The 15,037-nt window shown below is 44.5% G+C and overlaps 1 non-coding gene across 1 annotated transcript; it reads right to left on the bottom strand.

The window, feature by feature from the left end:
* Positions 1 to 4,440: 4,440 nt before the first annotated feature.
* LOC141603973 (small nucleolar RNA R71) lies at positions 4,441 to 4,547 on the bottom strand. Its single transcript, XR_012525805.1, has one exon. It is a non-coding gene; the product is annotated as a small nucleolar RNA R71 (small nucleolar RNA).
* Positions 4,548 to 15,037: the final 10,490 nt, after the last annotated feature.

The raw sequence follows: 15,037 nt of genomic DNA, 5'->3' as shown, positions 1-15,037 counted from the left end.
GTTTGGTTAAGAGGTTGTAACCGTGTTTCTAGAGGGGTAGGGCGTATTACACAAGTACAAGAAGTACAAGTTTTCCTTCTTTCTTTACATAAGTTGACATCACCGCACCTCATAGCACCTTAGTTTGTCACACCGTACTAGTCTCATGTTGTTGTGGTCTAAGGGACATAGATTTTATTTCAGTAGATTACTGTACCGAGTGTGAACTTCGAGAACGAAGTTCCTTTTAATGGGGGAAGATTGTAAAATCTCGCATTTTATAAGACCGTACTCGAACAAGTAGACAGCCAACTCGACCGAGTAGACAGTCCACTCGACCGAGTAGACAGTCCACTCGACCGAGTGGAACTTGGGAAGTGGCTGGAATATGCTGAAACATGGTCACACGACCGAGTGACTGTTCACTCAACCGAGTGGACCCCCAATCGATCGAGTTGACCAGGCACTCGACTGAGTGTCCGGCCATGTCCAGTTTTTACGCGAGATTTGGTTGGTGGCGTGTCGATTTTGAGCCTTATCCTTTACAGATTTCCCCCACCTAAAATCACTCCCAACCTAATCCTACCACTCTCTAAACACTCTAAACACTCACCAACAACCACATAATCTTATCCTCTAAACATCTATCATCCAAATTTGAAGAGTTCTTGCCATCCTTCCTCCCTAGTTCATCAACATCATTTTTAAGTCGATTTACACCTTGTTTCCTTAATCTTGTCTTAGTAAACCTTAATTTTTTCTAGTAGATTTTTTCATTATTAATTAGGGTTATGGGTCATTAAGATGGGTAATTAAGAGGATTAATTAAAAACTTTATTATAGTGGATTATAGTAATGAATGTTGTAATTAATTTGTGTAGGAATCTTCATTGAGGAGCATTTCTAGGCCTTAGCTTGAGGCTTTGTGAAAATAATCTTGAGATAGGGTTTTCCATACTTAGCTCTAATAATATGGATATTTAATTATGCATTTATTGTCATTAATTACATTTGTCTCATGGTAATTGCATTATAACCTGTTTATTGGTAATTAGGGTTTGTGACATGATAAGGTCTTGTGTTAATCATGCATATGGTGAAGGAGTAAGAATGGTTAAATGTCATATAAATGGTTAGAATGCATTATAAAATGTTAGGAAGCAATTACATGAACAAAGGTGAATTATTGAAGGATTGAGCATTGTGACATATTATGCTTGGTGTGATTACATGATTACTCTTGTTGGAAATTTATTGTGTTGATTGTTGTATAGATTGGTGTTGGATGAATATGGAGTATGATTGGTGTTGGAGTATTATGGAGTATACTTGGTTGTTGTTGTGCAGATGGAAGGCGGTTGGGAAATCGTCTTCCGCTTGAGTCACCTCTTGGAGCTTCCCACTCTAAGGGGGATGTGCACATTTACTACTTGAGTTTTGGAGGGACTTGTGTGGTTGAGACACGATCTCAGGCAGGGGACTCGAGTCGCACTCGGGCCCGGTACCACTGACGTGTTCGGAGTACCTAGTGTTGGCATGTGGTGTTGTGAAAGTGTCCCTAGCACCGGTTAAGTGGAGGTGAGAAACTTCGAGAATGGTTTTAGGAATCTCAGACACTTGTTGGATTCATGGTTGATTGTCTTAACATTTATTATATGAGCATCTAGTCTTTTTCATTAGCATTCATTGAGCATTTGTATTATTAAGCTAACACTTGGGTTTTTAAATATCTGTGGTGAACCATATGCTGATTTCCGCCCATATGGGGAGCAGTGATTTGACAGGTTAACTTTTCTTAGATACGGAGGCTTGGGAGCAGACTTCACTTTGTTGTCATCACTTTTGTTTGTCTATTTTTTGACTATTTAAACTCCACTTTTATTCGATATGGTTGTATTAAATAGGATGGTATTTGCCTTGAGGAAGGATCCCAACTTATAGGGGTGTTACACTTATGACCACTCTAAGGGTTACGAACCTTAGGAAGATTGTACCCTTGAACAACTTCATCACTACCTTTGAATCATTAGTAGGGGATGCTACCACTTCAATCCACTTGGAAACATAATCGATGGCGACCAAGATGTATTCATTTCCATATAAGTTTGGGAATGGGCCCATGATTTGACTCATATTTGAGCACATTTAGTCCCCGAATTAACCTCGTTCTTATGCTTTATAGCACTTATTTGGGTCATTTACTATATTTAGTTTCCCATTTTGCATATTCTTTGAGGTTTTGTCTCCTTGGTAGGAAAGGATTGCTAACCTTGCATTTAGGAGGCGAAATGGAGCTTAATTGATCGCATCTAATGACCAAGCATCAAAGAGAAGACTAACACTAGAGGCCTAAGTAGATAATAAAGTGAAATGGGCAATGATGAAAGGATCCTTGCAACCCCGACATGATCCTTGAGGATTGTTAAGGAGGAAAAGAAGAAATGCAGTCTGTCCAAGAATCCGAGCGGATCGAGCACGATTCGGGCGTCTCTGAACACCAAGATTCGGGCGTCTTATGCCCAAGACGAGCGGCTTTCAGTAACTGGATCCGAGCATCTTCCCCAGGATCCGAGCAGATCACAAGGCAGAACAACTCGTGCCACAGCACGAGACGGACGGATCACCACAGGATTAGCAAGAGGATCCGCTCATTTCCTTCGGGAGTAGCATTTCCTCTACTTTTCTTAGGGTCTTAATAGTCATTTAAGCCCTTAGTAATCCTAATCCTTGTACCTAATCTTTAGTATAAATACCCCTTTGTACTACCTAGATTAGGATCCATCCTTAATCAAGTTGTAATCCTCTCTTAATCTCACCCTAATACTCTCAAATTAGATTTAATTTAGTTGTAATACATTTCTCAATATTAATCACAACTTAATCTTTCCTTAATTTCTCTATTATTCTTCCTTTATTTTGGGTAATTAGAAGATTATTTGGGTTTATTTGGAGGACTGACAACCTTATATCAATCATCAAGTACTTCTATTATTCTTTGCTTTATTATTTGGAATCATCTTCATATGTATAATTCTCTCTTAATCTTGTTTACTTATTGTTAATCACTTTCATTTATTCATCATGTTTTGCTTTGATGATTGACAACCTTATTAGGATGCTAAACATGATAATGAGTGAGTAGTTTTCTTAGCTAGGGTTAATGGGGAATTAGTGGAAATAAACATGGGGATTGATTCATGCTTAATTTAATATGTCTTCATAATTAATTTGCTTGCTTGTTGTGATTTCAACTTATGCACATGTTATGTTTGATGAAATGCGAGCCTATGAATCCTTGCATTTTTTTGATCCATCACCTATCTTTTCGATGAGGCTTGTAAGCTTATACACCAACTTGAGCCTCATTAGACCATGCATATAATTGGATAGGAAGGATTAAGTCGACTTCTTGGTGTTGTACAATCTAATCGATTCGGCCCGGGATCCAAACCTTCTTAGGGATTGTAAGATATACACTAACTCGATTGTTTACATCCCCTTTTAAGTACCTTTCTTGTTTTCATTGCTTTACTTTTATCTTGTTAATTAATTTAGACCAATTTCATCTCAACCCAAATTGTGACACCCTAAGACACAACCATTTGCAATTAAGAATCCTACATCAATACCCGTCCCTTGGGATCCGACCTTTACTTACCTCTTTACTAAGAGTAGTTTGTGAAGTTATAAATATTGTTTTGGTTGGTAGCCTTTGACGACGAATTTGAACCGACCCAAAAATGGCGCCGTTGCCGGGGACGGTGTTAACTTGATTTTATTTTCATTAATTGTTTTTAGTTGTGTCTTTCTTTACCTTAGGGAAATCAAACTCCTCAAGGTTATTCTAATTGTTTTGAAGTTGTTTGATATTTTGCATGACTAGGAGATCACAAGGTAATCCATTACCTATTGATCTTGAAATTGAAAGGACCTTAACCAACAATAGAAAAGTTGCTAGAGGAACTTCAAGAGTTATAGGTATTGGTGAGATTGTGGACATTCAACCAAATAACATTGAGTTTACCAACCCTTTTGCAAGAGAAGGAGAGGACAACCCAATACAAAATCCACCACAAAATCAACCCACAATGCCTAAATTTTCATCACATTCCGTACCAACCGAGGAGAACCTACGAAATGGTACTCCTACACCATCACATTTAACCGGTAATTTCATTGCCAAATGCGCATTCATACAATTAGTTGAGAGAAGTCAATTTGGAGGGATGCCTAGTGAAGACCATCATTCACATATGGAGACTTTTTGTGAACTATTGTGATGCGATTTCTTAAACCAGAGTTACTCAAGATCAAATCCGATGGGTATTATTTCCGTTTTCTTTGATTGGTACCGCAAAGCAATGGTTGAAGAGCCTAGACATGGCTACCCTTGGTATTGAATCATGGAAGAAGTTGACACTTGCATTCCATAAGAAATTCTATCCTCCGGAGAAGACCAATATGTTGAGAGCCCAAATCACCGGGTTCAAGTAAAGAGATGAGGAATCATTGTATGAAGCATGGGAGAGATTTAAGGACACTTGTCGTTCTTGTCCACACCATGGACTTAGCGAGTGGTTCCTTGTGCAACAATTTTGGAATGGTTTATATGGCGATTCCCGCAAATTCTCAATATGGGATCCAATGGAATATTCACCGAAGTTGATGACAATCAAACACATGGGCCAAAATTGAAGAGATGGCGGTTCATAATTCACAATATAGTACGCCTCGAAAGGCTACTAGAGGAGGAAAGCATGAGGTAGATTCCATCCCTCAATTGGGTGCTCAACTAAGTGCTCATATTGACACCATCAATTTGAAGTTTGAGAAGGCCATGGCTAAGCTTGATGAAGCTTCCAAGTCACCCAAACAACATGTTAATGCTATTGTGGCATCATCCTCAATTCCAAGTGGAGTATGTGAGAGTTGTGGAAGATTGGGACATGATCAAAGTGAATATAAGGGAACAAGTGAATGTTTTCCAAGCATACAAGAGTGGCACCCCTTATTCCAACTATTACAATGAGAATACCAAATTCCATTCAATTCTTTCATACAAGAGCCAAAATGTTCAAAACCCTCAACCAACATACACCCCACCTCCAATGAGAAATCAAGCTCAAAGACCCTTTTACAACCAAAGCCAAGGTTATCAAAATCAACCTTCTTACAATCAATCCAATGACCAAGACTTTGATGTTCAAAAAGCGGTCCTGAACTGTTTGGGCTAAAAATAGCACATTAAGGAAGGCCCATTTAATAAAATAAAAGGCTAAGGGAGGAGTAATAAGGAGGAAGGAAGCCCGAAAGGGAAACGGGCTAAAGGAAGATCAGGAGCCCATCATAGAAGACGTCCGGATTAAGGAAAGGGAAGTTAGGGAGAAGTTAGGGAGAAGTTAGGGAGATTAGGGAGAATTGGGGAAGGTGGCCGAGTATGGAAAGAGTTCTTATGGAAATTATATTCCCTTTCCATAATCAAAGTAGGACATATCTAGGGTTCTCACCCTTTAAATAGCCAAGGAAGCGAATCCAGAAGGAGATTCACATATTCGCATTCAAGAGCACATCAGCACCACGACATTAGCACATTACTATACTCAGATATACATCCGTTCAAGATCTTGCAGGCCAGACGCCTAGGGCCAGCAGGATTAGCCTTGCGCCTCAATTGTAATCATCCTCCTATTCATGTATAGTGCAATATTTGGCAGGGTACCGTCCCACCCGCGGTTGTTCCCACATTGGGTTTTCCGCGTCACCAAATCTCACGTGTCAATTTACAGTACGTACTTTATTTATCTATTTATTTATTAAACATACGGACGATCATACAATCAACCAACGAGTAAGACTGCATTGACACTAATCAATCAACTTGGTAAAAAATACCTAAACAGTTTGGCGCCCACCGTGGGGCATTGTGGTCGTCAATCGTTGATACTCTAGATACACAATGGATAAGCAAGCATCGGAAGCCGTGTCAGGGAGCCGACAACCATCGCCACCACCGCCCTCTACTTAAAACCCAATATCAACGGTGGCTACACAGGCTCCCGGACACACCTCAAGAATCATACCGACAACAAAAACATCTCTACCTCCTAGGACTCCTGCCGTCGCGACCCAAGCCAGATCAGATAAGGGAGCCGCAAGTTCAGGCCTCACCCCACCACCTAGTCCAACACAAATCTTACTCACTGGCATAGAAAATCTTTAGAAAGCTATGGAAAACATGAGAGAAGACCAGAAGAAAGCTGAAGCTAAAGCAAGAATGAGGGATAGAGAGCTCTGGGCACAGATAGACATCCTGAAGCAGCAATCTGCCACCCCAGCAAGTAGGGTAGACGTGGGAAGGTCTCCACTAGTAGATCTAACGCATGGGGCATCAGGCAGCAGGAATCCGCTTCGACAGATACCGACTGAACTGGTAACCAGGTTGGATTTGTCCACAATACCATCAGATGGAAGAATAACCCCACGAGGGCTGGAATACCTCACGCCGGATAACTGGCCCGCGGCTAGCTTTGTGGAAGCACAAGCAGGTGGCATCCCCGTCAGGAGCCCCTCCACGATCGATCAGACACCTGAAGCAGGATCCGAGTCAAACCAACAAATGGACTGGCAGCAGGGGACAGTCGTTACAACGACTCGTCTAGCAGCGGGAACACATCAGAACCTTCAAGAGCTCGGATCAGGAGGCAATATATTGAACCAGCAGAAAATGACAAAGCGGACCCGCATTCAGCAAAGATAACAAATCAAAGAAGATTTAGAGTTAAAAGAAATACTGAGCAGGGTCCCAGGATTGCCACCCCCACTCGAGAAAGCAGCATTAGATAGCTATGGCGACTAACCATTCGTGGACACCATATCCATCACAGCCATGCCAAAGGGATTCACAAATCCAAATATGCCTCTCTTCGACGGCACGGCAGATCCTTTTGATCATATAAGCCAGTACAAGCAGAAAATGATGACAGTAACAGCTGTAGGGCAAGTCAAGGAGGCTTGCATGTGCAAAGGGTTTGGGTCCACCCTAACAAGACCGGCACTTCGATGGTTTGTGAGTCTGCCCAACAGGTCGATATCTACATTTGCTGAATTGGTGAACGCATTTACTCAACAGTTCGCAAGCAGCAGAAAACCACAGAAACACGCAGGAGATCCGAGTAATCGTCCGGGCGGGGAGAGAGCATTGGAGAATACAATACCAGGTTCAACAATGAGAAGGTAGCAATACGAGAGTGCGATGTCTCAACAGTAGTAGAAGCCTTCAGAAGAGGCCTCCACCACGACTCCGACCTATACAAGCAGCTAACTATGCATCCCTGCCATAGTTTCGAGGCAGTGCAGGTGAAGGCAGCTGTAGTAATCAGATTGGAGGAAGATATCCTAGCCAGAGCCAGCTTACAAAGCACACCAAGTTTTTCTAGTACCTCAGCTGTGGAGAAATCGGGAAGAAAGCAAACCACCAGGAAGAAGGATGAGAGGTACAGACCATATGGAACGGGAGTCAACAGAATCGAGGAAAATCAGCAACTCCCCACTCTGGCAGAGTATGGATTCACTACAGGTATCGGAGGAATCTTGAAGGCACTCAGGGAGATGGGAGATGGAGTCAGGTAGCCGAACCCACCAGTAGGAGAGCAAGCATGGAGAAAGGATAGCAAGAAGAAGTGTGAGTTCCACCGTGATATTGGGCACAACACTGAGGATTGCTACACATTACGAAGAGAGATCAAGTGCCTGTACGAACAAGGAAATCTGAGCCACCTATTACCACGTGGGGGCAAGCAGCAAGATAAGGTAGTCTCCGCCAAGCCTGCAGACCCACCCACATGCACCAAAATCATAAACGTGATAACAGGCGACTCAGACTTAAGCGGGCTGACATACTCAACAGCTAAAAGACGTGCCACCGAGACCAAAGGGGACAGGCCAGCCAATTCTTGCAGAATTTCTCACAGTGACCTACCAGCGGTCAGCTTTGATGAAGGAGATACATACGACGAGCGAGAACATCATGACGCACTTATCATCACCTTATCAATGGCCAATTGCACAGTCAGGAAGGTCTTGGTAGATACAGGAAGCTCGGTCAACTTAATCATGCTGAAAACTATAGAAAACATGGGATTCAGCGAGAAGGATTTGCAGAAGAAGATTATTCCGCTAGTAGGCTTCAGTGGAGAAACAGCCAGCTCATTGGGCGAGATAGTCAACCCAACCTATGTGGGAGGTGTCAACAAGCAAGTCAGATACCTGGTCATAGACGGCCCCTCCACCTACAACGTCATCTTGGGAAGACCATGGTTGCACCAGATGAAGGCAGTCCCCTCAACATACCACCGGTGCATAAAGTTCCCCACATCAAGGGGAGTAGAAACAATAAGAGGAGGTCAGGAGGAAGCTAGAGGCTGCTATAAGAAGGCACTTAAGTGCACTGCCAGCCCTCCCGCATAGCAATTACAGAAGCAACCTATCCAGGACGAATACATCAAACCCCAAGAAGAAGAGCTGGATCAAATCAACCTAGACAAGCTGCACCCAGAAAGAACCGTGCTCATTGGAGCAGGATGCACAGGAAGCTTAAGACAGCAACTAGTCAAGTTCTTACAGGATAACATAGATTGTTTTGCGTGGTCACATGATGACATGATAGGAATAGATCCGTCCATCATAACACATAAGCAGAGAAGAAGAAAGTTTGCAGCGGAAAGAAACAAAGTAATCAACCAAGAGGTGGATAGCCTGCTGGCAGCAAAGAAAATAAGAGAAGTAAAATATCCAGAATGGCTGTGTAACGTAGTGGTAGTGCCAAAGAAGAATGGAAAGTGGAGAGTATGTGTGGACTTCACCGACCTCAACAAAGCATGCCCTAAAGATCCATTCCCGCTGCCTCATAGTGATGCAATGGTGGACGCAACAGCTGGACATGAGATGCTGACATTCCTGGATGCGTGGAGTGGGTACAATCAGATTAAGATGGATCCTACAGATCAAGAGAAGACGACATTCATGTCCGAAAGAGGAATATATTGCTACAACGTCATGCCATTCGGCCTAAAGAACGCAGGCTCCACATATCAAAGGCTGGTTAACCGAATGTTCAAAGAACATATAGGAAGAACAATGGAGGTGTATATTGATGACATGGTGGTGAAATCAGAGAAGGCCAAAGATCACATGCGGCATCTGGCAGAAACATTCAGCACCCTCAGGGAATACAAAATGAAGCTAAACACATCTAAATGCACCTTCGAAGTATCTTCTGGCAAATTCTTAGGCTATATTGTAACTCAAAGACGGATAGAAGCCAACATCGAGCAGATCAAAGCTGTCTTACAACTAGAATCACCTGAAAAGCCTAAGGATGTTCAAAGACCAGCTGGAAAGGTAGCAACCCTAAACAGGTTCATTTCAAGATCTTCCGATAAATGCAGGCTGCTTTACGACATACTAAGGAAAAGCCAGAAGTTTGAATAGACCTCGGAGCACGAGCAAGCCTTCAGAGAGCTGAAACACTACCTCAGCAGCCCGCCGCTACTGTCAAAGCCGAAGCCAGGGGAACCACTATTCCTATACCTGGCCGTCACCGAGGTGGCAGTAAGCGCTGTCCTGGTCAGGGAGAAGGAAAAAGAGCAGAAGCCAGTATACTACGTGACCAAGTCTCTGCTGCCGGCAGAGACCAGGTACACATCTCTTGAAAAATTAGTACTAGCATTGGTAGTAGCATCTCGAAAACTGCGCCCCTATTTTGAGTCCCACATCATACATGTCGTGACCAACTACCCGCTAAAATCTATCATGAGGAAGCCTGAACTATCGTGCGAGAATATCAAAATGGTCTCGTACACCTCGGTGGGTACGATATCCGATATGACCCCCGGAAACAAAGAATCAAATCGCAAGCACCGGCCGACTTCGTGTCGACTTTAGCCCACCATCCGAACCGCAGATACGAGAGATCCTCACCTTAGAGGGAAGCAAGGAGAGAGAAGTCCGCGGATGCATATTGACGGAGGCTCCAACCAAAGGGGGGCAGGTGTGGGATTAATCCTGCGATCACCACAGGGAGACCTGATAGCGCAAGCAGTAAGATGTGAATTCAAGGTAACCAACAATGAAACAGAATATGAGGCCTTGATATTGGGAATGAAGCTAGCTCTGGAGTTAAGGGTCAGGCACCTGCACATATACAGTGACTCTTTGCTAATAGTCAACCACGTAAACGATGAGTTCATAGCCAGAGACTCAAAGATGATTGCATACTTGAAAATAGCGAAGGAATTAAAACAAAAATTCGCAACTTGCAAGCTTAGGCAGATTCCCAGAGATGAGAATGTGGAAGCGGACGCCTTGGCAACTCTAGGGGCAACATTTAAACCAACAGAGCTATCCAGCATTCCAATATCACACATGCTGGAACCTTCTATCCAGAAGGCAGATGAAGTAGACAAAGGAGAACTGGAGGATCCACAGAATGGGGAAGGAACCCAGGCAGTTACAGAGGAAGGCGAGAGCTCACAGTCACCTGATCAAACATCTAAGCGGGCAGATGACTGAGATTGGCGTACACCTTACCTAGACTGGCTGCGTCATAAAAAGCTGCCAGACGACAAGAAATAAGTGAGAGCTTTCAGAGTGAGGGCCTCCAGGTTTATACTCATTGATGATATATTATTCAGAAAGTCACTAGCAGGCCCCTACTTACGGTGCCTGGACAATAAAGAAGCGCAGACTGTATTACATGCTCTCCACAGTGGCGAATGTGGAAACCATGCAGGGGCAGGAGTCTGGCAAATAAAGCCCTCAGACAGGGATACTATTGGCCTACAATGAAGGCAGATACAGCAGAGTACGCACGCAAATGTGATGCCTGCCAGCGCTCAGCACCAATGATCCATCAGCCAGTAGAACCCTTGCACCCTCTCATTTCTCTCTGGCCATTCATGGCATGGGGCATGGACAAAGTAGGACCTCTGCCACGAGCCATAGGAAACAGAACCTGGATTCTGGCAATGACAGATTACTTCTCCAAGTGGATAGAGGCAGAAGCATTCACAGAAGTAAAAGATAAACAGGTCATTTCGTTTATAAAACGAAACATCATTTGCAGGTTTGGTATCCCATCGAAATCATATGTTACAATGGCTCACAATTCATCTCCAACGATACCGAGGGATACTGTGATAGGTGGAACATCACCCTAAAAAAGTCAGCACCTAGGACTCCAAAGTCCAACGGGCAAGCTGAATCCAGCAACAAAATCATCATGGACAATCTGAGAATGAAGTTATAGGAGTTAGGAGGAAAGTGGGCAGATGAATTGCCACTAGTGTTATGGTCAGACAGAACGACACCAAAGATAGCAACAGGTCAAACACCCTTCAGCCTGGTGTTTGGCGCGGAAGCAGTCATTCCGTCAGAAGTCCTAGTTCCCACTCACAGGTATGAAAATATGACAAGGGAACTGAACAATACAGAGATGATCAGAAGCCTAGACACAATTGACGAGCTGCGAGCAAGCGCAAAAATCCGTCTGGCTGCCTACAAGCAGTCAGTGGCCAAGAGCTATAACAAGAATGTAAAAGTCAGGCTTCTGGAGGTAGGAGACCTGGTTCTCCGAGAGGTGTTTCAAAACACCAAGAATCGAAAAGCAGGCAAATTCACCTACAAATGGGAAGGACCATACCAGGTAGAAGGAGTTGTTGGCCATGGCGCATACAGACTGATGACTATGGACGGTCAAATCATACAACGCCCATTTCATTTTTAATGTTAAAATAAAAATCCGGTAGTAGGCATACTGCCAATTTCACTTTTATTTCTGGTATCTCTAACTCTTTCAATGATTTAAACTACTATTAGATGGCGTGGTCTGGTAGCGTCCTGGGACCACAATTGCTCTGGTACCCCATGAGATGGCGACAGGTACTTCACATAATTTTAATAGATTTTCTTATTTTCGGGTTTCTCTAAGTACATCACTTTGAACCCTAGTGTATATGGTACATTGAAATGATGTCTAGCAGGACTGTCAACTGCCAACGCAGGGTGACAAGGCACATGGAACTCCAACATGCCTAACCTATTTTCTCCACAAGGAGCACCCTCACCAGGCGGACTGTGGAAGATACGAAAGGGAGCCTGGTTGACAGCTAAAAACGCTTACCCAGCTACCCCTGAAACCACCCCCTGGACGTAGCTTGCACTAATCGCAATTAATCAGGGCCCCTACATGCATGCACAGGAACATAGAATGTAGGGATATCTGCGCTACCAGAATCCTGCAGTGTCCCATTGGTCCTAGAATGACGATACACTTGCCTAAATTACGCCCTTGTTGGCTTTAAACGTGATGAGCACACCTTGCGTCATGAATAAGGTTAAGTAGTCCAAAACTGCGGCATACGCCTAAATCGCCATCGGTCGACACGACACTAACTAGCTTAGTCTGGATCAGCCTTTTCAGGCTGACCAGGCTGGTCTAAATCAGCCTCTTAGATTGACACGACCACTCCTCCTTACATTGCGGCATATGCCTAAATCAGTCAAGCAGGCTGACACGGCAGCTAGCTGATCAAAACGTCAGCCCTTTTCAGGATGACAAGACTCGCTTAAATCAGTCAAGCAGGATGACACGGAAAACTTCCTAAACTAGAGAAACTAAATAACAAGCACACAATATGAAAGCTAAAACCTTGCCAAACTATGACAAGGGGCATTCCACAACATGGTCAAAATACGGCCCCAAGATTAACCGCCACCTTGGCGGAGCAACCACAAAAGAAAGTTTTAAAACTTACAAGTCTTCCACCTCTGGGCCAGACTGCCAAAAAAGTTCATCAAAACATAAAAATGCTTAATTATCGGTCACATTAATGACCTCCACCTCTGGCATCTCCTCTGCCTGCTGACCTCCCGTTTCAGGTACCGCACCAGCTTGCACATCCTCAGCTGCCATAGCTTCCTGAGCTCCATCAGCAGCATCCTGGGACATTCCAGCATCACCCCCGGCAGCTTGCTCAGCCAATGCAGGAGAATTCACCTCCCCAACTTCAGGTATCAGCGCACTCAGATCAGGTTGGGTGGGGTAGAGCATCTTCAGCTGCTTCTCCTCCTCCTCTATAGCTTGCTGGGTTGGAGCCTCCTCAAGAGTAGCACGCATCCCGCTGATTTTTCCCCGCCAGGTAGCATAGGCAACAACGTTGGTGGCTAGGGAGATCAGCTCGCTGATCTTATCATCAGAGCGCTTGAGGGAGTCCGAGAAAGTGCTGCACACCGCTTGAGTGCGAGCCAGCTAATCAGCCCCCTCCTTCAGTTTCTTCTTGGTGACAGCAAGCTCAGTCTTAAGCCCGCTGCTGCGCCAAATCAGCAATAGTCCCCTTCAGCTCCTGGTTTTTGACATTGGTAGCACGGCTGGTGGTCTGCACTATGTTGATCATCTTCCTTTTATAGAGTGCAGACTGGAGGGTCTGGGCCAAGAAAGACAGAAGTCAGCAAGAGGAATCTAAGGAAAACCAAACAGACAGGTAGAAAATGAAGAGTATTTACCATGAAGGCATTGTGCACGTCGTTCTCAGCCATCTCCTCTAGGGAGAACTCTGAAAATGTCTCCTTCAGAGGAGGGAAAAGCAGCTGGTCGATCTCCGGCCAGTACGGCACCTTGTCCACATTCCGAAAACCCTCTGGGAAATAAGCGGTAATGCCTCCGCTGGATGAAGCACGAAGACTGGAAGGAGAAGTAGGCGGATGACGAGACAATGGGTCAACCTCCAAGGGCTCGGGTGCAGCAGAACTGGAAAACTTAGGAGGAGTCTGGAAGGAAGCAGCAGGAGCACTCCTCTTGGAGGCAGAGGCCACATCAGGGCTGGCAAAAAGTCTCTTCCTTTTGGCACTTTGGAGGATGATTTCTATAGGATCAACTTTGGAGCCTGCAAGCAGACATCACCTCAGGCGTCAGGATACTTAAAACATCAGGAGAAACAGCATGCAAATTAAAATAGTTGTAGAAGCCTTACCAGAAGACATGCTGTGAGCCGACTGAGGAGGGTTGTAGGAAGAGGCAGGTGAAAAACCACGGAGCAGGTCTGGGAACTTTCTCTCAGACTCAGAGATACTGAACAATTTGCTGTAGGCAGGGATCTTGGCACCAATGCGGGTCAGGTCACAGGGGCCTGCACGAAGACGATGAAGTAAGCTAGTAAGCGGCAAGATAAAATAAATCAGGTGATAGGAAGGCTATTTACTCGAAGTTAGAACCCATTTCTCGAAGATGTAATCAGCAGGAGGCAGGATGGAGTCCTTCCTCACAAAAAAGAAGTCCTCAAACCATTTCTCATCACGGGATTTGGACACGTGTTTGAAGGGAGCCTCTCCACGGCCCCGGAATGAGAATTGACCCCTGCCCAGGGATCTGATGTTGTACATATGGGCTAGATCGCCCAGAGTGACAGGTTTACCAGTGTTCTGATCGGCGGCCAGAGAATAGAGAAGAACCCTCCAGATGGCAACAGACATTTGTGCCATGGCGAAGTTGTTGGTAAAGATGAAGCCTTGGATGAGTTTAAGGAAAGGAAAACGGAGGCCGTATCTAAATGGGTACAGATAAAAACTAACCCACCCTGGACGGAGGGCGTCAGCTTTCTGTCCCGGTTCAGGGATGGCAATATCCACCGCGTCACCAAGACCAAGCAGACTTTTGATCGTAGGAATGTCGGTCGGAGTCAAAGCGGAGTCACAGTCGTGGGGATGTTTAAAAAGTCCCCGAGAAGGAAAGGTTGGGTCGAGATTACGGTCAGCAGGTGTAGAGGTTGATGAAGATTGTCGATTTTTACCCATGGTGGAGAGAGAAAATGGAAATTAAAGAAGAAAAGGAGGAAGAAATACCTGGTGAAAGAGACGGAGGGGAGTGGAACAGTGAAGCCGGCAAAATGAAGAAGAAGGAAGGTTGTGGGTTTAGAGAGAAGAATCTTTTTTAAAATGGGTTGGAGTAAATGAAAGTACAAAGTGGGAGTTGGGGTTATAAAGAGGAGAGAGGGAGTAGGGTGCG

This window comes from Silene latifolia, chromosome 9, assembly GCF_048544455.1.
Source record: "Silene latifolia isolate original U9 population chromosome 9, ASM4854445v1, whole genome shotgun sequence".
NCBI classification, from domain to species: domain Eukaryota; kingdom Viridiplantae; phylum Streptophyta; class Magnoliopsida; order Caryophyllales; family Caryophyllaceae; genus Silene; species Silene latifolia.
Note: the sequence above shows the minus strand (reverse complement) of the source record. Positions and strands in the feature narration are given on the sequence as shown.